Source organism: Bemisia tabaci, chromosome 2, assembly GCF_918797505.1.
Source record: "Bemisia tabaci chromosome 2, PGI_BMITA_v3".
Classification (NCBI taxonomy): Eukaryota; Metazoa; Arthropoda; class Insecta; order Hemiptera; family Aleyrodidae; genus Bemisia; species Bemisia tabaci.
In genome coordinates, this window is record NC_092794.1 from 30,939,598 (window position 1) to 30,966,768 (window position 27,171).

The window sequence follows — 27,171 nt, forward strand, 5'->3', positions numbered from 1 at the left end:
TAAATAAAATTTAAAAAATATTTTCCAAGTATTTTCAAAAATATTTCAAAACCTTTTAAGATAATATATTTGAAAATATTTTTTAAATAATTCAAAAATATTGTCTGTATACATTTAAAATATTAATGAAAAAGTTTTGAAAATATTTTTAAAGTATGTTTTGAAAAATATTTACAACAAATATTCTTGAATTATTTTAAAAATATTTTTTAAAATATTTTCAAGTCCTTATTTTCAGTTATTTTGAGGTGTAATTATACATTAGAGTAAATTTATTTGTTAGTGTAAGTACCTATTACGTGAGATGGAAAAAAACAAATAACAGGAACGAGCCGCACACTGACGCAACGCATGCTATAACATGCCTGATTTTAACCGGGCCCACCATGAGCTCCCTTTGGCTCAGTGGCAAAGTGCTAGGCTATCACACATTAGGCTCGGGTTCTAGTGCGCACGAGGGCGTCCGGGTATTTTACGCTGCAATAAGTACAAAATAATGTCAAAAATATTTTAAAAATGTTTTAAAAATATTGGCGTGCTGACAGGGTTGTGGCTCCTGGAACCGTAAACTTTGAGGCCTAGCATTTTGACTCCAGCTGCCGAGCTTTTCGGGATGCGGGTGCTGCCACTATTTGCGATGTTAGTAAGCCAACTTTGGCAATCTCCCCAAAAAATGTTTTACCGAGATGTCCCAGTTGCCCGCAGTTGCGCGCGAGCCGAGAGCCTCCGATCCTACTCCTCGCCGGTATACACTCCTGCCCCCTCTAATTGTAGCTTTGACACCCCACCACGTTAACACACCAGTAGACACCGCTTTTTGACCGTGTAATCGGTAAAAAATTGAACACCCTCAGGTCTCGTCGTACCATAGGTCCAAACGAAGCGTCCAGTCTGATCAGTTATTTTGAGCTAGAAACCCTTTAGAAAAAAGTATTCATTCTGTTGCTCGGAAAAAGTTATCTACCTCTTAATAGCGTTTCATTTTACAAACCTGGCTCGAGCTTTTATTTTTTACACAAAAAACACAATGCCTACCATCTGCATTTCCTATTGAATTAGGTGCTCCATCAATTAGCTATATCTTCTGATATTCAGGATACCTAAGGATGTATCCAAGGATACCTAAGGATGAAAGTTTGGATCTGGGATAGGCAAGTACTGAGGGTTGTGTAAGAGTAGAATATCATTCGGATCTATGTACTATGGGTTCCTTTCCGTTAACCCCTCGCGGACGGGAAATATCACTAGCGGGGAAGTAGGGGTGTTCAAACGAATTCTTACCGGAACACTATCGACATCGTCTCTTATTGAAACTGGCGGCAGTACCGACAGTGGCCATGATATCGAAAACAGCCGGCCTTATCGGAGTTTTGAGAGCTCGCACTCAATACATTGTTGCCCCGTGTGTTGGTTTATCAGATTGCCTGGCGCGGCGGCGCGTAAAATAGATGTACAATTGGCAACAGCTTATTTTCGCCAGCTCCGAAAACTCTGATCGCTATCGGTAAGAGCGCTCTTATCGTAACTTTTTCTTGACGGAACTGTTTCGGTGGCTTACCGACAACCGATTGTACAGCCCTACGGGGAAGAGTCAATGTGAGAGGCAGGCGGGCGCATCGCTTTGCGCGGCGCGGGCGGGTCTATAGTTTACGTTAGTCGACCGCGCGGGCGACACATTTTTGTGATTTTTGCGTGAGGGAAAGATGGCGCCCAGATCGATTTTTATCTATGGAGATATTGATCCATCCTCGACGTTGCCAAGAGCTTTTTTACGAGTGTTTTGGCGATAGATAATGTCATCGAGGGTGACAGTGACAACCCAATACAGCATAAAGTTGTGGTTGTGAAATTCCTACTAAACAATCCTGGCCACTATTGAGGTTATCTGGTCTTAGCTGCAGAGAACACTCGGGATCTTTAAGGGAGGACTTAGAATAATTGATTTTTTTTACTTGAAAAATCGAATTTTTTCTGGGCATGGGATTTTTAGTTGAATTTCTAAGTTTGATCGAATGAAGCAAAGTACGACAGAATCACATTATAAAAGAAAGTAAAAATGATTTGATGTATGTCTACATAGGGAATGTTTCTTTCCGCATGATTTATTGTTGCCAAATAGTGTTGAAAATCAGCATATTTCCCCATTTAAACTCATGGATATGTCTACATTTTACTGTGAAATTTGGCAATTTGGCCGAAGATAACACCAACACACTCTCACACGGTTTCTGGAATGGCCAGGAATGCTCGGTAGGAATTGGTCCACATTATGAGCATGGTACTTGAGGTTGTACAGAGGCTAAGAAAACAAAATAAACGGAGAAATAAACAGGATTTCTTGTCTGTCTCAAAAAATCAGTAAAATAGCACCCGGCAACGTCGAGGATGAATCGATATCTCGATAGTTAAACACGGGCGTGGGTGCCAGCTTGCCCCCACTCAAAAATGATAAAAATGTGTCCCTTGCGCGTCTCGTTAACGAAAACGATAGACCCCCGCCACAAATAACACGTTCAAATGCGCCCGATTCACATCAAGTCTTCCCCCGCCAGTGAGAGGTTGACGGAAAGACACCCATAATATAACGGGTGTTCCGGAGCACCCACCACCCCACCCCACCCACACCCCACTCCACCCCACCCCATCTTCTTCTCGGAAACGGCCGAAAATTGAACTTTGGGACGAAAGCTTTCAGGGGTAAATCAACCCCGATGAATTCGATGAAAATATTTTCAGCCTATGGGTGTGTCCCCTAGGGTGTGTCAATGAAAATGGAAGTCTGAAATGTTCCGCTCTCCAAGCGGCAATCGATGACGTTTGGTGAAAAAGCATGTTTGCCAAAATTTGGGTCAATTTCAATCATTGTAAATGGTGCCAAAGGTCAATTTTGTGATGAAATTATGATATTTAGGTTTAGACCTCGATTTCGTACAAAAAACTCGATTTTACGCTGAAATCGCGCGTTTACGAGAAAAATTCCACGTAACTCAAGTTGTAGAAGATGAAATTTTACTCTTTAAAGACGTCTTTGTGAACGATAAAAATCAAATTGAGCTACAAAAACTCACCTCGGTATTTATTTTTTTGGTCCTCAGAATTTCCGAGGTCTCACTAAGTAGCGGTTTAAAAGGCTCAATTTTCACGAAAATAAGTCCAATCAGGGTATAAATGAACTGTAGGCAAGTGTTGAGGATGCAAATGTCATCGGAACTTCCTCAGTTTCAAAACAAGTTCCAACTATTTTGTACAATCCTCCAAAAAGTGTACAGCTCGAGAAGCAGGATCGTGCTATAATAGTAAAGGAGAAGTGCGGTTTGACCGGGAAAAATTGCGTAACAAACTTTCCCTATGTAATCGTCATCAGTGATGTCACAGTCACAGTCACAGTAAAAGATGAGACGGTGGTCATTTGCGTTTTTCATTTATATGTTGAATATTCACTAATCTAAACTTTGAAAGGAAAAACATATTAGGCCTGTAAGTCTAATTTTAGGTTTCCCTGATGTAAAACATCATTTAAAGAACGTGCATTCAAAAAAAAAAAAAAAAAAAAAAAAAAAAAAAAAAAAAAAAAAAAAAAAAACTAATAAAAATAAGATCCTGTGTATTTTAAGTACGGGTCTAAACTGACCCGGTATAGGCAAACTAGTAGAAACAACTTGTTTGGCAGACTAGGGTTAATGACTGTTGTCTTTGAAAACTAGGGGGCCCTGCCCCCTGACCGCCTCGCGCCCTTAGGCCCGCTTCGGGGGCCCTATACGCATATGTATAGGCAAAAATGTTCTTCCATTTTAATACACCATTTTGTGTTCAAGCTGCATCGATTTCAAAATTGTTGACGTAGGTAACACTCAGATTTGTAAATGATGAGGAGTAGCTGGATGTACATAATTTCACAGTCCACTTACTGGAAAAATTTCCATTTATCACGTTATTTTTAAATACTTAATTTTAAAAAAAAATCGGATTTCGACCGTTAAGAGTTAATAATATTTGGTCCGTCTCGGCGCGACGCAGCGCCTGCCTTCTCACTTTGTATCTGCTGTTTATCTGCTGTAAATAATAATAGAAATTCAGCAATCAAGTAAATTGACCAATGCCACAAATCGAAGCCGGAAAAATGCAGGAAAAATTGAGTTAAACCTTATACCGACCTAGGACCTTGAACTTTGAACCCTGAGCGATGCACCGTTCCTCAACTTTTCGAATGAGGAACCCTTCACGAGCTATTCCATTGTTTTATTGTTTATTCGAGTCACTCAGGTAGAATCCCACACCTTGACGTTTCTAGCGGAAACGACATATCTCTCACGCTATTAACATTGGACTTAAGTGACATGAGCTTTAAAAGCTCTACAACATTAAAAGTTCGGGGTTTCATAATTTTTTGCACATCTGCATCTACTACAGACAACATACATGTAAAGATCATCCTTATCGGTCCGGCAGTTCGTCAGAAATAGTGCTTCCAAGATTTTGCTTATAGCTGTATAATATAGATTAACCTTGCTTCAAGCTGGCAGCCAAGTAGTACATATTCTAGGTTAACTGCCGACGTTTGTTTATTTGAATTTTGACAGCAAAAAACGGGTTGAAATGTTTAAGATTACCAACATTTTCTCAATTTTTCTCTTAAGCCTCTTGCATACGGTACTTTAATAAGCCTACTAACATATATTTTCTCTGCAGGTCGCCTTTCCTGCTCTGTCTTGCACTCTAATCGAAAAATCAGAATGCGTTTTCTTCACTTGCGAATTGTGTCAGATTAATGGAATAACGATAAAAAATTACACACAAAGAGATTTCAAAATTTTCATTGTGGTTGGTGGAGTAACATAAATAGAAATATGTATACCTACTGTCCTTAATTTGTATTTCAGTAAAAAGCTGACAACGTCCAAATGATCATGCGATGCGGCGTTCGTCCTCAGTACGGCAGTGATTGTGAACCAGTGAAAGAGAAGAGTATCGTCAACGAAATAACTAGTGATCAATTCTAGTTGAAACAGTTTCATCATAGGGTGAGTCGTTAAAGGATGCTGGTATACTTTCGATTGATAGGGGAGGATGTGACAAAATGCAAGAGGCGAAGAGAGAAAACGACGCGTCAAGCACGGGTTAATACCTACCACGAGGAGATATGACAGATCAAAAATCATTACACATATTTACTCGCTAAAAAAGATTTATCCTCTATTAAACATGAAATGTTCACCCCGCCGCGCCGGCACGAGCGCGCAGCGCCCGAGAGAAAAAGGGGTGTTGCACACTCGGTGATTTTACGGATATGAGTGTGAGCAATACGATGACACTGAAACCTAGACCGGCCGCGGGGCAAGGGACGCGGGCTTTCCGCCTACAGTCAAGAAACAATAAATTGAAAGTGAAACTCCCAAGCCATGTCTTTCAGTTTGTGACGCGACGTTGCAGATTTCTTGTCGTATGTGCTTCGTTTTTATAATGGACGACTTCTCGACGAAAGAACCCCGCACAGAGCATGGGCTCAGCGGCTCTCGGTGAAAGTTGATGAAACTTTAATAGATTGTTATAAAGTTCATAATTAAGGGACAGCCAAAAAATTAGCTCACTTTTACGAGTAGAAGCTGAGATATTCGCGATTGAACCCGGACTATTTTCTGTGCGGCGGAGGTAAATGGGCGCTCCGCGTCGCCGTCGCCTTATCTTGCTCGAGCACTTCGGCCAGGAAACCCCCTCTCCCCACCAGGTAGCTACGATGTCGCGTTGTTTACACTCACAAGGGGAACTTACGGACCTGCCGCCTCCGATTGGGCTGAATTTTTTTTTACAGACTCTATGGACCAATTCTAGAGGTTAAGTTGAGCCGTTTTCCCGAATGCGCAATAGGAAGGGCGTAAAAAATTCCCAAAAGTTGCGTTTTCGGCGTGTGATTTGGTCGTGCGGCGCGTGGCAACACTGAAGCAGCCTCTTGTACCGCTTTATCGGCCTGAAGGTTTCAGCGGAGTCCGGAGCCCTACTGCACACGTACTGGCTCCATGATAGTGATGTCCCGGGTTCGATCCTCGACTTTTTATTTTCCGCATGATCACGTAACAATTTATTTTTAATTCTTCATCCGCATTTATGAATCAAGCAGTTCCAATCACTATCCCCCCCCCCCATTTTACGTACATTTTCCCCCGATATTTATTCACGTTGGCCACATATAATCATATGAAACTTCATTGATATAAATTAATGAATTAAAAAGCAAAAGAAAACCTTATTTGTTACTACATTATCTCCCAATGTTTTCCTGGAAAAATATGTAATGTGTAAATAAATCGAAGAGCAACCCCAAACCCATGTGTACACAAGGGTCACCAAGAAACACATTATTTTAGCCCTTTGCTTTTTAATTCATTAATTTTTGTCAATGAAGTTTCATACGATTATATGTGGTCAATGTGAATAAATATCGGGGGAAAATGTACGTAAAATGGGGGGGGGGGGGGGGATAGTGATTGGAACTGCTTGATTCATAAATGCGGATGAAGAATTAAAAATAAAATGTTACGTGATCATGCGGAAAATAAAAAGTCGAGGATCGAACCCGGGACATCACTATCATGGAGCCAGTACGTGTGCAGTAGGGCTACGGACTCCGCTGAAACCTTCAGGCCGATAAAGCGGTACAAGAGGCTGCTTCAGTGTTGCCACGCGCCGCACGACCAAATCACACGCCGAAAACGCAACTTTTGGGAATTTTTTACGCCCTTCCTATTGCGCATTCGGGAAAACGGCTCAACTTAACCTCTAGAATTGGTCCATAGAGTCTGTAAAAAAAAATTCAGCCCAATCGGAGGCGGCAGGTCCGTAAGTTCCCCTTGTGAGTGTAAACAATGCGACATCGTAGCTACCTGGTGGGGAGAGGGGGTTTCCTGGCCGAAGTGCTCGAGCAAGATAAGGCGACGGCGACGCGGAGCGCCCATTTACCTCCGCCGCACAGAAAATAGTCCGGGTTCAATCGCGAATATCTCAGCTTCTACTCGTAAAAGTGAGCTAATTATTTGGCTGTCCCTTAATTATGAACTTTATAACAATCTATTAAAGTTTCATCAACTTTCACCGAGAGCCGCTGAGCCCATGCTCTGTGCGGGGTTCTTTCCACCTGGGAGGAGACGAAAGGGACGCCCAGTGAAAGGGTGGTGACATGGAGTTTTAGAATTAATGAGGGAGTGCTAACTCCCTGAGGGGCTTTGGGAGGATACGAGACTTCGGCGCCTACGTGTCGCATAGCGTCAGAGATCGCTTTAGAAGTGGTTTTTGTATATAAACTAGCAGGAAACCCGTGCTGCGCATAGGAAACCCCCCACTATCGGCAATCACTGTGATTAGTGATCAGTTGCAAATCATGTCTTTGTATTTTTATTTAATTTTTCAAAATTGGCGAGTTGCACTGGTTTGATACAAATGCAGAAATTAGTGGTATTAATTATAGGATTCTTCTTGTAATATTTAACGGTCACTGTTTGTTTAAAACTTATAAATATTAGTAAAGTCCATGCGCGCCGGTTAGGGTGTGCCTTATTTTTGAGATTTCCGAAAATCAAGTTGGTCAACCCCTAAAAAGTTTCTATGTGGTCTCTAAATGAACCCCCTAAAAGGAAAAAATTTTAAAAAAATTTTAACCCGTGCCTCAAAGGGCCTAAAGGGCCTAAACCCAAAATTCAAAAATTTTGGCAAGCGACACGTCAATTCTGAAGGAAAATGGCAAGTTACGGTCGTTTTAGGCCAGAAATTTCGTCCGTTTTGCCGTATCTTGAAGCGTAAGATCACAAACGGCCCAATGACGACGTGAGGCTATGGGCTGGCGGGGCGTGCCGCGGCCGGCCCGCCGCTGAGCGTGCGCGCGCGGCAGGGTTGCGCATCGCCGCTTTACACCGGTGTAGAGGAACGAACGGTGGAGTGGGAGGGGGATATCCGGTGGAAAAGCATCCACATTTTCTATCCATAATGAAAATGCATTATACTTTTTCAATATAGGTGAGGAAATATGAGCCATACAAGGAAGTGATGAAAAGAGTGACAAATACATATATAGTTTGTACGGTTAAGAGTGTAAGTGGGGAAAATTTGCCGTAACTACAGAACAGCCCTGAAAATCTCGGGGAAATAAAAGCTGCTATTGATGAGAGGTTTAATTAAGGACTAATTAAAAAGATAGGTGCGATGTTGTAGAATCGTAAGCCCTTTACGCGATCAAAAGCGATTAGTGTAAATTTAATTGGAAAAGTTTAAGAAAAATTTGATGAAAGAAAATTGCCCCAAATTCGGGAAGTGCTTAAAGTGTTTTTCTATCATAGGAAGTGTTCGTACATGAATGTCAATGACAGTAATTCCAATATGGAATGAAAAATGTAGAATCCCTGTGATACATAGTGTCTATGTTTACCCTCCTTTTCATTAGTGCATTTAACGTGACATCAATTAGAAAGTTTAATTCGAGAGGTTCAATATGGCTTACCCTCTTACATTTTCTGGTACTGAACCCCCCCCCCCCCCCCGCCACAGTTACTTGCTATAATCAAAAATGTAATATTACTTTCTCGAAAAAATATGATTTAACTTGGGGTTTGAACCCCACTCTTTATAACCGTGGGCAATGCCCTTGACCACTCGGCTACTGGGGAAGATTTGAGTAAACGAGGCTAATGTGTCATTTAGCCCCGTGGGTGAGGCCAGGCAATCAACATCAGCTGTAAGTTGCCGAAGCCAGATTGAACCGATTGAATAAAACTTTCTAATTGATGCATCAAACCTTCAGTGATTTCATATGAAATGAAAAAACTTATTTTCTTCCGTTTGGCGGGACTCATAAGCGAGCGTGAATTTTTCCTGTCGAGAAACTCTCTCCTGGGCGCGAGCTTTCTTCTTGTCTGCTCTCTTCACCTCTGCTGCAAGGATAGTATCCTTCACTGTGGATATTATGCATTCTCATTCAGGTTTTTGCTGAAGAATTAAAAATGCTTCATCCTCTTCATTTTCCATGATATCTAGAGTATTGCATAAAGCAATGTCGAATAACACGTCGATTTTTGCCGTAAAATCAGTCTCCAAATTCTCTTGAACCAGCGATCAACGGCTAGCATTTATTGATACGCGCCTCCACTCCTCATAAAAATGTAAACATTTTTAAAAACATGGACACTATGTATCACACCGATTCTACATTTTTAATTCCATATTGGAATTACAAGATCACAGGTTTTCGACGCACCGCCATTGACATTAATGTGCGAAAACTTCCTATGATAGAAAAACACTTTAAGCACTTCCCGAATTTGGGGCAATTTTCTTTCATCAAATTTTTCTTAAACTTTTCCAATTAAATTTACACTAATCGCTTTTGATCGCGTGAAGGGCTTACGATTCTACAACATCGCACCTATCTTTTTAATTAGTCCTTAATTAAACCTCTCATCAATAGCAGCTTTTATTTCCCCGAGATTTTCAGGGCTGTTCTGTAGTTACGGCAAATTTTCCCCACTTACACTCTTAACCGTACAAACTATATATGTATTTGTCACTCTTTTCATCACTTCCTTGTATGGCTCATATTTCCTCACCTATATTGAAAAAGTATAATGCATTTTCATTATGGATAGAAAATGTGGATGCTTTTCCACCGGATATCCCCCTCCCACTCCACCGTTCGTTCCTCTACGCCGGTGTAAAGCGGCGATGCGCAACCCTGCCGCGCGCGCACGCTCAGCGGCGGGCCGGCCGCGGCACGCCCCGCCAGCCCATAGCCTCACGTCGTCATTGGGCCGTTTGTGATCTTACGCTTCAAGATACGGCAAAACGGACGAAATTTCTGGCCTAAAACGACCGTAACTTGCCATTTTCCTTCAGAATTGATGTGTCGCTTGCCAAAATTTTTGAATTTTGGGTTTAGGCCCTTTAGGCCCTTTGAGGCACGGGTTAAAATTTTTTTAAAATTTTTTCCTTTTAGGGGGTTCATTTAGAGACCACATAGAAACTTTTTAGGGGTTGACCAACTTGATTTTCGGAAAACTCAAAAATAAGGCACACCCTAGCGCCGGTACTTGCCAGGTAATTACAGCCGTTTACTGATCTGTGAATCATAGTGTTGAGACGTTTTTATTATCCTCACTTATTAAATAACTTTATTAGTAAAGTTTTCATGTCACATTATTTTTTTTTAAAAAAAAATTTGAATTTTGTCCAGCTATATGTTCTCGTTTTCCTACAATATATGGGATATTTGGGGGGGGGGGGTGAGTCTATTGAGGGATACGTATGTACTTAATAGGGGGGCTGGGTTGCATAGTTTATATAGGAAAGGGGGCTCCAAAGTACCAATGAAGTGTGCGAAGTATATAATTTGTATGAAGGCCGTAGTGAAGCTATACATGCATGATATTAATTCTAAAATTATGATCACCAAAATGATTAAATTAGTGAATGGCTTACTTCGAATATTTTACTTTTCATAATTTTACAATAAGAATATTTGAGGGTTACAAATAAAAATTTTGCAGAGTTTTCATCATTCATAAATAAACTTCAGTAAAATTTTGACGGAAATACGTTCTATGGTATGTTGAAAGAGGAAATGGTTATGGCAATTAGCATTTTAGAGTCCTTCGATGTCCATTTTGATGGTGTGAAATGCTACAAATAATACCCAACATCTCTATAGCTGTATTATGATTAAATAATGATGTTAGGTGCGGAGTATTAAAGTGAGGTAGAAGAGAGCAGACCTAGAGTTTGACGGAAGAATTCTTTTCTAATTCCTAATACTGCTTATACAAGCTGAAATTTTAAACTTTCTTTGAAAAATGGATTTTAGATCCCGTAATCGGCAACTATGTCTTCAAAATTAGTGAAAATAGCTTCCCAGGCGAATTAATCACAGTACCATACCAATAAATAAATATTGGTTTCATCTAAATAAGAAAAAACAAGGAAAGGACTGAGAATAAGTAAATGAGAGGGCGAACTCCAGAACTCAAGACTGAAGCATAAAATGAAGAGACGATATATTTAATTTATGACTGAGGAATAATTTTGAAACCAATTCCTCAAGGAATTTAAAACTGGGGGGGGGGGGGGGCACCGAGCTAGCCAATTCCCCCTTCTCTATCCAAGGCTTGATTTTCCACCCCTCTGAATCTAGAATGAAGTCTACTTCCATCGCGCGGCTTCAAACCGCCGTTCCGTCGGGAGACGCACATGACCTTGGAAAGTCTAATCTCCGTATAAAACGCCGGCGTAGTAAAAAAAAGTAATCACTGCCATTAAGCACATTTGAGTTGAGTTAAAGTGTAATCAGACTAAAAAACGATTCCGAGTGAAAAGAAAGAAAGAAAGAAAGAAAGAAAAAAAAAACCTGTACCCATGAATATAAAAATTGGGAGAACTTTCGGATCGTTCTTAATTGAATGTGTGCGGGGAAGTGGGGCGAGACTTGTTACAGGTTTATAACTGTGAGAAAAATGCCGTGCAAAGAGTTCTAAATCCTCTACATCACCGCCCTGAGTTCTATCCGACACAAATGGTTTTTTTTTCGTTTTTTTTCCTTCCAAGACTGACAAAAATCACACCCAGACCAGTTCCTATGAGGTATCCTGCAAGAACATTAAAAAAAGCGGCGAATTGGGGGAAATTTTTGAGTTGAAGCCTACAAATAAAATAATAACGAGGGGTGTTTCGTGTGATCCATCTTGAATTTAACAGTAGACTCTTCGGTTCGGGTTGTCGTGTATATAGTGGCAACTAATGCGATGACTTATCTTTAATGCTCTTAACAATCAATTTAATCTAGACGATTTAGGAAACCCGACCAAACCTCTATGATTTCGTAGAAGTTTTGGCAAATTATGAAATGAAAAAATGATCTCTTATCTCTCCTCGATATTTGCCCCTGTTTACGTGTTTAAAAGGTATAATCCACAAAAAAATCCGTCATATGGCTCAGTAAAGAGTGTTTAACAGTTAGTCAAATCCATTTGATCGAGAGCCCACATTGTTTAAGTTTGCAAATGGTGCGCATTACCTACAGAAATTTATCTACATTAAAAAATCAACTTTTTTCAGGTAAAAAATAGATGCGTCATCTAGCTGTGAAAATTTAAGTTCCAATGATCCTACTCTCAAAGCGCTTTGCGAACGTGCTGGAGAAAAGCAAGCAAACCTACGCTATTTCTTCCAATAGCGCCTACGGCATTGATGTTGAATGATTATACCTATCTCAATTGAACAGGTCATCTGAAATTGCGTTTTAAACACATTTTTTTAAACCCTGGGGATCTGCTTTAGTGAAAACCAGGCATGATTTCCAAGAGACCTCCCCCAGCGCATGGTGCTTCCTCGTGATATTAACAACGAGAAGGGGCACAAACAATGATTTTTTATGATGTCATCGAACACGCTAATGCTATTGGACTGTCATATTACTGCTAAAATTGGCAGTACTGAGAGGTTTAATGACAGAAGGGCGTATCTATCGAAACACCAAAAATTTGTATTTCTTCCTGCATCCCTTCGACCCACCCCATATGACCGTAGTCTTACTGCGAATGATTTTTAGAGCAAGGGTTGATTTTTTTTTTCTTTTTTTTTTGTTTAGAAAAATTATGAAAAATTGTCAAAACTTTCAAGTTTCTTCATGTTTTCTCGAATCTCCGACTTTCGGTGGCTACGCTTTTCTTCAAATAAGCCGTTCAATTGGGAGGTTCAAAAAAAGCATATTTATAAATCTGTTTGTAGATCAGAATTCAGACATTCAATCTGTATTCGGACCTATACTCATGAAATCTTACCTATTGGTGACACGTGGAAACTGCCACTCTTGCGGCTTCATTAGGTATTCACACCTTGGAAGCACCTTCTTAATGGATGTTGAGCATCGTAAAGAGGAATGCATTCCTAGGACAGGCCGATGTTTGGTTAGGTACAACTTTTTGGACGCAACCCGAGGCCTCGCGAGGCCCAAGCCAATTAAAAATTAAAATGTGTGTTGCATCCAATAAGGAAATCTAGAATCCGCGGGAGTGAAAGTTTCCACCACTGCCAGGATTCAGGTGTAAGGTCTCTTCTTGTCTATGACCAAGAATAAAGTGGATACAGTCATTTTATTTCTTGCGTCACTACCATTAAAAATGGAGGATTCCACATGCAGTGCACCTATCTCGGTATTTAGTCTCTAACAAACATGTACTTCTCAATTTCCCTGCACCTGGGCATCCACTCCTCACCCGTACTACGTTAAAAGGACGTAACCTCTTTTCGAGATGAGCCTTGCCGCCCGCGCTCCCCATTACCCTCGAGGTGCTGCAGTTAGCTTTCACGTCAGCGACAAGATGGCTAATTTGCATACCTGTCCGTAATGCACGGCCGTAATTCGTTTTTAATCTGCACATTTCATTCCGGAGTCTCCAATGTTTGCTTTAGTTGCTCCCCCTCCTACACGACTCGATTTCATGTATCATTCTTTTTCGGATTTATTTTGCATGTTATTCGCATCGCTAGATAAATAAATAGCGCACCCTTCGTCGACTTCCTATTCTAAAAACGTGCGTGCCGCCATTTACGGGACATTTTTGTCGGGGTCGGTTAACAAGGCGCATGCGTGAAATTCTAAGTTAGATAGGTGTATGTAGGTATACATTAAAATAATGGAGATTTATTTTGACTTGTTACACGTATCCCCTGCTTTTTTTAATGCTGATTTTTTAAGTATGTCGCATTTAACTCCAATACTGCATCTCGCTTACAATTCATGGTGCGTTTGCAATAGTTTGCATGTTGCTGTGTCGGAAAATTTGAAGATTATCGTCGTTAAAAACATTCTGACGGCGTCAACGCAAAATATCTCTTTCAGTGAACCACGTGGTTAAATTAAGGTTGTCTTTGGTTACAATAATGACAAAGTATGTTCCTCCTATTCCTGAGTGTGTTTCATTCCCTAATTACTGAATTTTAATATAGACATTACGGGATTAGATAGTGGTTGGACAATGGTTGGATCAACAAAGAAAGGGTATCTACCTAAATCATAGGTAGTTTCAAACATTCAACTTAATAAAAAATTGGCACTTGATCAAGATGGTGAATTTCGTAATTTTTCAACGTACCTATTTCTAGGCCGTAATTCATGTATTTACCTGATAGTGCAGACGCGGTTCAATCAATCGCAACGACTGAGTTGAACCTGGTCGTTGATTACTGAATTATCTACTAGGTATAGATTCTTTATCGATTCTTTTGTAAGCTCAGTCTATCTTGTGACCATCGATCAAGGTCATTCCAGTTCGAACAGTCAATCATCACGGCGGCCGGAGCTACAGAGTTTTATTGTTGAATCCGCGGATTTAAACCAGGAGGTTGATTTTTGATACACTATAGCTTCTCTGTCCGCTGACCTCGATCAACAAGGTTTTATCTAGCAATGCTTTTTGTGGATCAACGTCATAGGATAGAGTGGCGATCATTCTTTAGTAATCAATTTTCAGTCTCGACTCTACAAGTATACCTGATCGCCCACAGGACGAGAGCTTTGGAATAGGATAAACTGAAAAAGTCCCCGTTACAATACAATCGAACCATCCATCAGCCGTTACTGCAGAGTGTGATCGGACAGCCACAGTAAAAATCAGGCTTTAAGAAAAACACTATGAAGAATCCAAAAAAGAAAAAAAGGATCCAAAACGATGGTGCAACTCCGGCTTAAAAACGCTGATCCATACATTTTAATTGGGCCTAAGTGCATAATTTCCAAGATTACTTCAAAAAATATCGAATGATTAATCATTTGACAGAGCCATATATTCTGATGGATTTGACAAGGATGTGGTTCCTCGGACTTGTGTTTATCGCCGGCGAACGGCGTTTCAGTTCGGCTCGACGAAAAATTCACATAATCTTTTATTCATATATCCCCCAATCCCAGACCAAACAACAATAGTGGATTTATTCGCCTTTGTATGCTATCACCCCGTCTTTAACTGGAGCAGACCCTATTGTCCTCCTCGCGCAATACTCGCTTACTGTGAGTCTTGCTCTTCTCCTTATCCTTATTCACTTGAGCCAGATCCGCGGATCCATGTGCCCGAGCATATACAGACATAGGTACATATATCTGTGCCAGTGTTTTCATTGTTTCTCGCCCCCCCTCCCCCCTCTTCTCTAATTCTCTCATATTCACGTACTCCGTGAGCCATTTTTGGGCTTCGCTTGTAAGTCATACTTCTCCCTCCTGCTTTTTTTCTCTCTCTTTTGTCTGGTCTAGGGCTCGACCATTGTTGACACAGACGGCTCGTCTGTGGATGCCCCTTCTTTTCCTTTAATTCGAATACAATGAGATATTACTTACCATGCTTTACTGACCACGCAACGTGAAAACCAAATATCTACGCCGGATTTTATTTCCAAGTCACCCAATTGTCATACTTATTTCCAAGAAATCAATACCACCGTATCATTCGAGTTATTATCAGTTCAAAATACGGTGACTGTTGTGCTACATTGATGTAATGACGATTCTAGCAAGTTGGCAACTCCGAATTTCCTCCATTTTAGGCCAGGAATTTGTCGATTCTCCCACTGTACCTAAATATACTTAGGACGAGTCCCGACCGCTCTTTACTTTGTCTCAGCGCTTCTGATTGACCAGTGGTGCGGTTTGGATCCATCGATGAATGTTGTTGTTGTTGTTGAAAGAGACGACAAAATTTGGCCACGACATTGGACACAGTAGACCGTGCGCCGGGAGATTGAGCGCTGGCCACCTCTATTTCATTTGCAATGCGCACCAACCGATCAGTGCAGGAGCACTGAAACGGCACTGGTGAGGTAATGAGCCGAGCCTCAGTTTCAGATAAACATACAAACGCGGTTATACGATGCTGATACGATTCAACTGCGAATTTTTTGATAGTTAATTGGTCTGTGCGGATATTTTTGTCTAATGTATTCTTTAATTGTAGTCAAATGTTTATAAGTGATTATTTGTTGCAGTTATCATGATTAAACACCACACAACTCTCAAGTTATCGTATAGTTACATGAGTAACTTCGTGAAGATTGAGCCCGGCCGTAGGCGAGAACGTCGATGCCGCAACGAAAATTTTAAACTTTACATGACTGCATTTAGCCATAAGTAAGTACAATTTTTGGTTCATTTATTTTGGCCCCTATCTACTTAGGAAGACATATGTATGACCCGACAACAGATCAAGAACTAAGGTGTGGTCGGGTAAGGGTGGATTTCAGCTGATGGGAAAAAATGTGGGAAAGACGTGTAACTGGCCGCTCAAAACTTTCAATTATAATATTTTCTCTCAATGTTTGGTTTTTTGCGTAGAAGCAGGCAACACAAACCACGAAAAAATTCCTCAGGAGATTTGAATAGCTCTAAAGCTTTTCTCAACGTGCTAAACAGTGAAGATGCCAGTTTGATGACGTGTAGGTAATTCGGAGGTAGTCAATATATCAAATCGTTATATAAATAAATCGCGACCTTTTGGGAGCTTTGTCTGATTTTTTTTTTTTTTTTAAGTCTTGAATGTATATTGTTTGGTATAGGAAGTATGCATTGAAACACCAGAAAACTATATTATGCAATTTAATTTGAGGCTTGAAGCGTGTAACTCAGTATTATTTCAGTTTGGTGACGCTATGCGTTTTAGTTTGTGGCCACTCAAGAGATAGTGCTAGCGTGCGGATTAAGGCATGACTGAGTTCGGAAGTGGAGAACGAACAGACGTGTACTTGATAACTCCACATATTCCTTCCAATTTCAGCATGATTTCAGTTTTTTCCATGGTTTTTGGAGTGTCTCCCTTATTCCATGTCAGTTTGGTGACGCTGTTTGCCATCAAAACTTTTGATGGAATTCTTGAGCAAATATTTTTTTCTTGCATCTACAGCTGGCCTCTCGACCTAACCTCAATGATTCGTTTGATTTTGTTATTGTAAATTGGCAGAAAAATTAATAATAGCAAAATGTCAGTTTGGTGACGTCACCAAACCTGACTCACCGTCTCCAAACTGACATGTCAGGTTTGGTGACGTCCAAGAGATTATGTATTTCATTAATCACTGTGCAAAAAAGAAATTGTTATGCGTTTCAATGAGTTATTTTAATGACTTTGAACGATGCACGAAACGAAAGGATAACTTATTTTTTCACGCGAAAGAATTTCCACTATTTATTATGCTAAAAAAAAAAGGAGGAAAAAAAAACGGGACAACTTGCAGAAAGACATAACCGTGCATAATAAGGGATTTAATTACAACATATAACATGTTGATTCGTCTTTTTGATACTTAAGATTTAGTTTGAATTCTTAAACTCATATCCAGTAACTCACGTTAATGGTAGTACGTCATTCTCGTGACGCTGTGTCAGTTTTGGTGACGCTCACTTTTTAAGCAATTTTTCGGTAACATCGTGTTATAAGCCCATTCTTAAACTCTAAGCCACTTCCGCACATAGCTCCTTTCACAAATAATAGTTTCAGAACAGCATGCATCTGATTTTATGACACATAGAGAGAAATAATATAAGTCATTCTTGCAATTTAGAGATAAATTTGGCTTCCTGACTCTTTAATTTTTGTTTTATTGAATGGCGTCCAAATTTTTTTGTTTTTTTAAGCAGCTGTACCCTAATGCTTTCAATCGGTACATTGGAATATCACAACTCAGCTAAAGTAATTATTTCAAAGCCAAAACAGTAAGCGTCACCAAACTGACATCAATGGTAGTTTTTCTGACTTCCGAGTCTCATTTCTATACATAATCGTAAAGATATTGCGATGCACATAATTAAATCCTTTAGGATGGACCTCTAAAACAACAGAAAAGTAATCTTTAGCTTGATATGGTCAAATCACTTATCAACTTTTTTTTAGAGCCATTTTCTCTCATTAGCTGAAATCCACCCGTAACTGGGCAAGAGTTCGGAAAGAAAAATTCAAAAGTTCAACTTCATGATCTTATTCCCATAATTATATTGACAGTAGAGGTTACTTTTTTTTTATTTTTTTTAGTAAGTATATCATCTAGTCTAAATATAGGGTGAGTTAAGAGTCGAATTTATTCTCTCAATTTTTCCCCTCAAATTTTAAAAAATGTCCTGTTTTTTTATCCAGTTACCGAACACCGTGGGGTAACTGGACTAACCCACCACCCCCCCCCCCTCCCTTTAATTTTGGAGTGGAGAATTTTTTTTAATTCTCATTAGCCGGAAGGTGATGTATTTCTCACGAAGGTTAAAGAAAATGTCATTTTAATTCATATAAAAATGTTTAAGTGGTTAAATTTGATGTAACAGTTGTCGGCATAAAAACCCTCAAATCTGAGAATCGAATAACGGTCAAAAAAATGTCCTTCTAGGTAAATATTTAGAACTTTCAATATTACTACTTATCAAGAATAATTACATTTCAGGACACTTTTTGGCCAGTTTCAGTAAGATTATAGATGATAAATTTTTAAAAAATAATTTAAAAAAACTGTAGGTGCAAGGCTGATTACGGTAGAGTAAAGCGCCAAAAAGTTCCTGTCAAAGCAAAGTAACTTCAGGCGTTATTAAAGTCATTATAGGATGAGGTCCATGAATGATATTTTGACTGAATGCAATGAAATACCAACTTTGAAGAAAGATTTGAAGGGGGTAGGTGGCACCTTCCCAGTTACCCTACGAAGGGGAATTTTTCAAGGTACTGTAACTGGGCATCAACCCTTTGCCGCCAGTGTTTTCATCCAATAATGTTGTAATTGCTCACGCATTACACAAATCCATCATACCTGAAGAGGAAAATGTCAAAGTTGAATAAAATATTTACTGGAGTGAGATATGAGGCTCTTTCCGGAACCACCTCCGGCGTTGTTTTGAAAGAAGAGCCGTTCAATTTTCGGCACTTCACCATTCACCGAAAAAATCATTTTCTGAGGCTATGTTTACGTTTACATGATCTAAATGGTTTACGTCATAATGAAGGTATACCAACTGTGAAAACAATTTTAGCACTAATAGGATAGAAATGCAGAGGGTGTATCTCCGCCATTTTACCCGACCTATCTCCTTAATGGCACATTTTGCTCTTCCTAACGTGAGCCAAAAATAGTGGTTCCTTATTGGCATTAGTAGGGTAGGTGGGGGTAAAAGGCCGCACGGGGAAAAAGGCCGCACCCGACTTTTTCCCGAAGAATTTTTAGAATTGCACCGGGACCGTGTCATTTATGTTGATAGTGGTGGTGCTGTTGTGTTGACGAAGTTTCGGACCGAACGGACGCGTCCCCTCGAAAATATGATGAGAGTTAATTTTTCGCGGAAAAAAAAATCGATTTTTCCAGTTTTATTTTGGTCAATTTCAAGTTCTATAGTCGATAGAAAAATTTGGACGAGCTGCAGTTCGAACAATGATAAGGATGGTTTGAATATCCCGCAACCACTTTTGGGCTAATGACCTTTGGCTTTGAATTTTGAGGTTATGGTTACCTACGTCATCAAATGGGGTAAAAACCCGCAGGTCCGATGGGGCAAAAAAGGCCGCATGCGGCCTTCACTAAAATAGCACAAATACTTAATCTATCAACTAATACTACCAATACTAAATCTTTTACTACATATTTTACGAATTATTATCAATAATTACCAGAGATTCTAAAATTTAGGGTAGGTGGAGGCAAAAGGTCACACTTTTCGGTTTCGGCCGTCTGTCAGCCGCCGTATCGCAAGGAAATTCTGGAAATGTGGTAAAATATCAACTATAGACCCTTAGGCATGAAATGGCACACTTTCCAGGATTTTGAATGCATTTCCGAAATTTTTAAAAAAATTGTAAAAATTTCGGAAGTGCTTTAAAATTCTGGAAAATGTGTCATTTTGAGCCTAAGGATCTGTAGTTGATATTTTACCACATTTCCAAAATTTGCATGCAATACGGCGGCCGACAGACGGCCGTTACGGAAAAGTGCGGCCTTTTACCCCCACCTACCCTTAAAGTCAAAACGGTGCTGCTTCAGTCTGTAATAAATACCCATCATAATACCTATCTGAAAATATCAATCATCGAGATACTAGGAAAGACAACAGCTGAATACTGGAGCCACGCAAATATAAACATTCACCATTGCCAAGATAGCGATGGAGAGTCTCTCCCTGTATCTGCGTGAAACAGAGCATAACATCATTACAGCATCGTCAAAGAGTGCACTCTTTGACGCGATCCCGTGCGAACTTTATCGATTAAATGTATACGTTAAGAGTCCAAACCTAAGGACCATGAAAACGCAAAGTAACGACAAAACCCTGTTTTGTCAAAAAAAAGTTAGTATATACCCGAAATGGTATTTCGTTTAGTGTTTAAACGGTTTATTTTAGTTACAGAACTAGTTCCAACATGCGGCCATCGGTAAAAAGCCGAAAATGGAGGTAGAAAACCATGAATGAAATTTGGAGTTGTATATTATAACTTCACAAACGTCCATGTTGATGGGGTAGCCTCTGCGTGGCGAGTGATGATGATTCAATGACAACATTCGATGTGCAGCAAGTACATGTTTAATATATTCACTAGTCGTTCTGGACGCGCTTCCACGTCCGTCGCGGCTGGCCGAAGGGTTGCGCCCCCAGGACTCCCGGTCAGGCGGTCACTTGCTACGCGTGTGACATTCGGCTCGCTCCGCGAGCCATTTTTTTGAGTAGTTGGACATTTAATCACTGTGATGTTACATTTTGGAGACTCTCAAAAGAAAAATTATTTTGTCACAGAACCTTCTTACCGGAGCGTCCCATCATCTGCACAATAATACATATGTGGAGATGAAGCTATGATGAGGATCGATCATTTCTTCAAAAACGCATTTGACTGGGACGTCGTATTCCCATGCAGTGGAGGAAAGTGACACCCGTGGATCTCCTTCCACTATTTGACTCGCTGAAGTAGCAAAAGTTCATTTTTACTTCCTTAGAAGATTATCGGTGCCAAAGGAGTCTAAAATCTGCTCAACAATAGTATAGGTCGAGTTCCGAGTCGCCACGAGCCCGCCTGCGTTTTATTCTTATACTTTCATTGTATATAAATTTCACTGATTTTTTGGTTTTATTCTCTCTGATAACATAAGTAATTAGGTACCTATATTCTAACTTCATTTCCTTACCCTTTCATTTTTCCTTTTTTTGTACCATCTGTATCCATCTATAATTATTATTTTAAAATAGCTTTCCCCCAGTGTAAATTTGATGCTTCAAACAGAACCAATTTGTTGTGATGATATTTCCGGCTAAATCATGGGTTTTCCTAGGAAGGCAGCCTCTCATCCTTTCCAGACTCTATTGTTGCCAGACAAGTTGCTATTTCAGCACTCTTCCAAGTTCAAACCCATGTGAAATATTCGCATTTATCGCACAATCTGGCAACCCCACGAGTGAAATAGAAAAAGGTCGATTCGACTAAAGGTGGATCTCTCCACTCTCAGATTAAGGATGATGATGATGATGGCACCCGATGAAATCCCCCTCTTAAAAGCGTTTCATGAAAAACGGCATGTAAATGGACAAATTACATAAAATTTGGCATGGAAATCTGGGTGAAATGCAGGGAAGGCATGCATTCCACCAGATTCCACAAGACTGGCATGGAAATCGTGACTACTACAATCCAACTTGCACACAAATGCAGTAATTACTACCTATGCAACGTGAAAACCTTACAGCATAGAAATGAATGGTTCACATGCATAAAGTCGGATGGAAATGTTTTAGTTCCAACGCCGATCGCATAGAAACATAGCTGGTTCCTCTCATGTGCACGAAAATATTGGGTCGGTCGGCGGTGCGCATCGTGCTCCTAGATTTCCCATCGAAAATATATATCGTGAAAAGTTTTCAAATGCTGGGCGGCAAAATTTCATGAAAAATAAAGTCGAGAAGTTACACCCTTTCGTAAGTAGGTATTCGACCATTGATTTGCCGACTAGATTGATGATGACTTTGTAAGCCGCCCAAAAGCCCTTGACTGCCACCGCGAACACCGTCAACCCTCAGCCGCGGGTCGTAGGGGTGGATCCCGAGGGGGTGGGCTAGGATGCGGAAGGGGTAACATTTTCAATTATTGTTCCATGTTTTGCATGCTCTGGCATTTCTTTGTGCTCGCTCACGCCTCATTAGACTGTTCTTTTGAGCGTTAATCTTCAATTAATTTAACTTATTTCGAACGATTTCACGCATTTAATCCAGGGGCACGCCAGGATCCGCCTTAAAAAAGAATTTATGCTGGATCACATAGACTGCCCCTTATTAAGACTTTGACTGCCCTGGATAGGCAAAGAGCTGGTTACACCCCAGCACAAAGTCGGTTTTGATGAGTTACCCAATGCAATTCAGCGCCACTCTTCCCTCTCATCTTTGCACAAAGCAAAGGTTCGCTTTAATGAGCCAAAGGTTTGGTTCTTTCTATCTAATTTGTACATTATGTAACATGGATATTATGCACGTCGCTATTCTGCCTTTAATATTTGATGTAGAACAGAAGGCCTCCGTGCTGCGAACACTATTCTAGGATCACGGAGAAATAAGTGTTAAGGACTCTTCCCTAAAATTGTGGTGCTACCCTAATCTGTCGGATGATAAGGGCATTTCCGATTCCTTCCGCAACTCAAGTTGGGGTAGCAACGCAATGTTTGGGTTGGTAACCTAGTTTCTTGGCGTACTACCACAATTAATTGGAGATGCTCATATCATTTACAGTAGGGTGACCCTTATTTTTGACTTTTTCAAAATTTAACGGATACAAATCTGCAAGTGGTGTCAGGTGCCTTTTGGTGTAAAATGAACGGGGAAAAAATGTTTTGAAAAAAAAAGAAGAAAAGTTTAGTGCTGTCACCGGCCTCCGGAAACTACGCCATTGGAGGGAAATCGACCCGTTTGCGCACCTCTTCGCGCCCAAGTTTACGCATGCGGTGTGTCACGTACACTTTTTAAATTTAACATTTCGGACACGACTTGTGTGTTTTTCACGATCTTCTGTGAGATTTTCCTTTCTAGAAATTAAAATTATCCACGGAGATAGCCGAAAATTCGTAAAAAAAAATCACGTTTTTGGCTAACTTTCGGCTATCACCGTGGATAATTTTAATATCTAGAAAGGAAAGTTTCAAAGAAAATCGTAAAAAACGAACGAATACTTTATTTCATCCTGTGAATCGCGTTTATGCAAGCAGTCTGCGCTGCATCTACCAGTCGGAGGACCCTGACTCATCATGATTAAGGCTAAAAATCTCCATAATTTGTTGATCAAATAGGAGCGGAATAATTGAATTGCAAAAGCAATTCGACTGATTCTGAAGAAGAAATTTTTTGATTCTGCCGTACGGGTTGCCGAGATATGAAACTTTTTCTGCACCTATCTCCTCTCGCCGCGAGTCCTATTTTTATACTACTGATGCACTGCGAAGATGCCAATGTCAAGCCGCAAAATTGTGACAATCGTTCAACGGATGCCAAAGGGGCATTACAAGTTGACTATATACCACATGGTGAGATCATAAAAGTAAAAAAGTACCACAAAATCTTACAAAAGCTCAGACCTTGGATCATTAAGAAACGGCCTAAGCCTCTGAGCCGGGAAGTTCTGCTCCCACATGACCAATCAGCAAGAGTCCCTCAAGGCATGTTGAAAACTTTCAATTTGTAATTTTATCCACATCTACCTTAATCTTAGCTTTAGGTGATTTTTACCTTTCCCATCGACTCAAATCGGATCTTGGAGGACACCGCGTTGGTAGCGACGAACAGGGGATGAAAAACGTAAACAGTCGATTCCGCAATATCAGACAATAGAATTCCTTGCTAATGGAATTGAGTAACTAGTACTACGCTATAACAAGTGCGTGGGAAAGGAAGGACATAATAAAGAAATGTGAAGTTGAGCGCTGTTATTTTAAATTATCTTCTGCTTATTGCATCACGGATGCCTCAAAATGAAATGCACGAATGCGCAGAACACGCCTAGAAATCGGACCCGTGGCGAGGGAAGATGAGTGTAGAAAAAGTTGAATATCTCAGCGACACGTCGGTAACTCTTCAAAGTTTAGCTACGGTAAATAAAAAAAGGCTCCTACAAGGGCTTTTCATACATAAATGCCGCGCTTGTTGCATCACTCATTAGTGCATGAGACTATTCTCAAAAAAATACTAAACTTTAGCTAGCCGATTGAGTATTTTATTCATACGCACTGTTTTGTGAGCATACGTGAATCGATAAGTATTGGACTTTGGGCGATAACATATTTCATACTGTTTTGGAGCACATAAAAGGCTCAGATCAACACATACTTACTTTTTTTTAGTTTCGAAAAAAAGATGCAAATAGGTAGGTAAAGAAAGGGGACCGCTCCTGCAAGGGCTTAAAAAACACAGTGGTCATGACTGTTGTATCACTCATTAATGAAGGGGCCTATAAGCAATTTACAGTGAGGTACCTATGATTTTTCATTTCCTTTTAGAAGTAACAAGAAAATTAGGTTCACTAAATTTAAGAATTCAGCCGGATTCTGTATTCCTCTAAATCTGAACATTTTTAGAGGGTTTTGCAGTTTTTAGATCAACAAAGAGCTTAAAATTTAAAGTGAGGCGAAAAAGTGAGCTTTCGTGTGCGTTAGGAGTATGTGATGTGTTGTTTTTCAGGGGTTTTTTTTTTTCAACGCGCATGAAGGAACGAGCCGCAGTAAATCCTTCAATTTTTTCGATGATCTCATTCAATACTCTTTCATTTCTAAAATACTTGAAAATAAAAGATACCTACCTACCTAAAACATTCCTGAATTTCAAAACATGCATGAAAGTTGTGACAAAAATCTTGGTGTAAAGAAAATATGATTAAAAGTTGATGCTAGGCAAACATTTCTGAGACGAATCCAAAAATAGATTCTTAAATGTTAAAGCCGGCTTACCTTGGTTAGGTTCTTATTCCACTTAAATGAGGTAAACTTATCACAAACACCGTTGGCTATGGAACAAATAACTAACGATGGTATAATCCAACAGGCCGGAAAACTATGAATACTACAATGCACATCACAACACACGCGGAAAAACTCGAATCGGGGATAATCTACGTCGAAACTCGGCTGAAATTCGCTCCAGCAAAGGAAATATCGTGGGTGCGTATCGGGAGGGGCTGACAACACTTCACAGCGCAAGGCATCCAGCGTGACTGAGGCGCCGAGCGAAGGTGAGCTAGGCAGCTGTCTTACCACTTACCTGCTATCACCGCATGGGTGAAAAACCGCGCACCCGTACCGTGTCTTCATAGCAGTTACGTTGTTCTTGTAGTGTACCTCTTCAGCATTCAAGTCCCCTACTCCCCTTTTGAAAAGAACAATCCGTAATTTCTCGGCCCCGTTCCATGCGCCGACTCGGGAGGACAAAAATCTGTCGGTTCACCGAACTCCTCCCCTCCTTCTCCTCCTCCTCCTCCGAATCCACTTTTATTCGGCTGTTTATGAGCTCGTTGGGCCTAGTCCTTTCTATTCGAGACATTTCCCCCCTCCTCCCGTGGAGATGGAAACCCACTTTTTTCCGTCTTATCATTTTCCATTATGCTCGGATTTTGGAGTGCTTCGCCAAGACATAATATACTTAATTATTCCCGGTGACTGTGATTTAAAGTAACACATGGTATTTAGTTTTAGTTTTGTGATATATAATCGTCCACGGGAAAATGGGCCTTAGAATACCCTTAAAGAGGAAGTATAGACACTTGGTCCTATTATTATAACCCGCAGAGTTCAAAAAATGTAGACGATTCAGGAAGGGACAAGGAGGTGGTTGTTGCCAAATAACCTACACTTCCAGCAGCCTGATAGTTCAAACTTTAAGTGGCTATGTCGGTAAGATAAGACAAGACATAGCCCTATCTGCGCTGTTTAATACCTACATCGATTTTCGATTCTGGTCGTGCTGCCGTAGATTTCAACAATCGGGTTGCAGGTAGAACCGTAGCACAATAATATTCATAGATTAATCTATTTGTTGACTTAAACTTTCAAAAATCTTGCGTGGGAACCACGTGCAATTAATAATGTCTTATTTAGCAGATAGATCTTTTAGGGTTCGATTTGAAGACTCTAACTCTGAATTTAGGAAAATAAGAGCAGGGGCACCTCAGGGTTCAGTACTCTCCCTCTGATCTTTAGTCTCTTTACCGCTGACGTACCTAAACCTAAAAAAGGAAAAATCGGGATCTTTGCTGACGACACGGCCGTTGCGTCCTCTGCGCCCACATATGAGGAGACAGTCACTAACATCCAAGAGTGCCTGGACGACATCCAGGATTGGACTGAGCGCGATCGCACGGCGCTTAACGCCACCAAATCAGTTAACGTGGTCTTTACCTTAAGACCATATGTTTATGTCCCTGTGATCCTAAATAAAATTGCTATTCCCCATGCACAAAAGGCTCCTTAATTACCTCGGCTTTACTATGGACTGTAAGTTAAAATGGAAGGAGCATGTTCTAAATAAGAAAAAGCAAATTGACTTAAAGCACAGACAGGTGCTATGGCTTCTCGGGAACCGATCTAAATTAAAGCTAAAAAATAAAGTTTTACTTTATAAATCAATGTTAAGGCCAATCTGGGTATACGGCTGCCAGATTTGGGCGTGTGCCGCCAATTCTAATCTCAAAATTACCGAGACAATTCAAAATAAAATACTCAGACAAATGGCAGGGGCCAGGTGGTACGAGCGTAACGTCGATATTAGAGATGAGCTCGGGATCGAAGAAATGGACATGCACATCTCACGTATGTGCAATAGCTATGAATAGAGACTGGGCGGTCACCCCAATCCCGAAGCAATAGCGCCTCTGAATTGGGGCTCCGAGACCCGGAGGTTAAAAAGACGCAAACCACATGAGTTGAGCACGGCTCATTTCCGTCGGTGTTAGGCAGAGACAAGATACCCTCCACTAGTATCTTGGCCATGGTGGAAGCTTTTACTTTCGGGACTTCAGCATTCTACTGTCGACTTACCTACATGGTTGATGTTAAACAACGTGTTGGCAGTTTCGTTTTGCAAACAAGCCGAAAATGGCCGACGTTTGGGAGAGTTGTTTGGCTCATGACGTCATCCGAAGCTCATCATCGACCATGTAGGTAAGTCAACAGCCG

The 27,171-nt window shown here is 40.4% G+C and overlaps 2 protein-coding genes across 12 annotated transcripts in view; one reads left to right on the top strand and one right to left on the bottom strand.

Moving 5' to 3' along the window:
• Positions 1-27,010, bottom strand: part of PsGEF (Protostome-specific GEF) — a 516,326-nt gene extending 489,316 nt beyond the window's left edge. For 4 of the 9 annotated variants that reach the window (XM_072297124.1, XM_072297128.1, XM_072297131.1 and 1 more), the window contains exon 1: positions 24,952-26,984. The gene's annotated coding sequence lies outside the window, so the exon portion shown is untranslated. Of the gene's footprint in view, positions 1-24,951 lie in introns of all 9 variants that reach the window. The other 5 variants (XM_072297127.1, XM_072297130.1, XM_072297125.1 and 2 more) reach the window with 4 other exon arrangements.
• LOC140224051 (uncharacterized) overlaps positions 1-27,171 on the top strand; it is a 101,985-nt gene that overhangs the window by 36,210 nt on the left and 38,604 nt on the right. For 2 of the 3 annotated variants that reach the window (XR_011899291.1, XM_072297132.1), the window contains 2 exons: positions 4,881-5,021; positions 16,006-16,147. The gene's annotated coding sequence lies outside the window, so the exon portion shown is untranslated. The remainder of the gene's footprint in view (positions 1-4,880; positions 5,022-16,005; positions 16,148-27,171) is intronic. The other variant, XR_011899292.1, reaches the window with a different exon arrangement.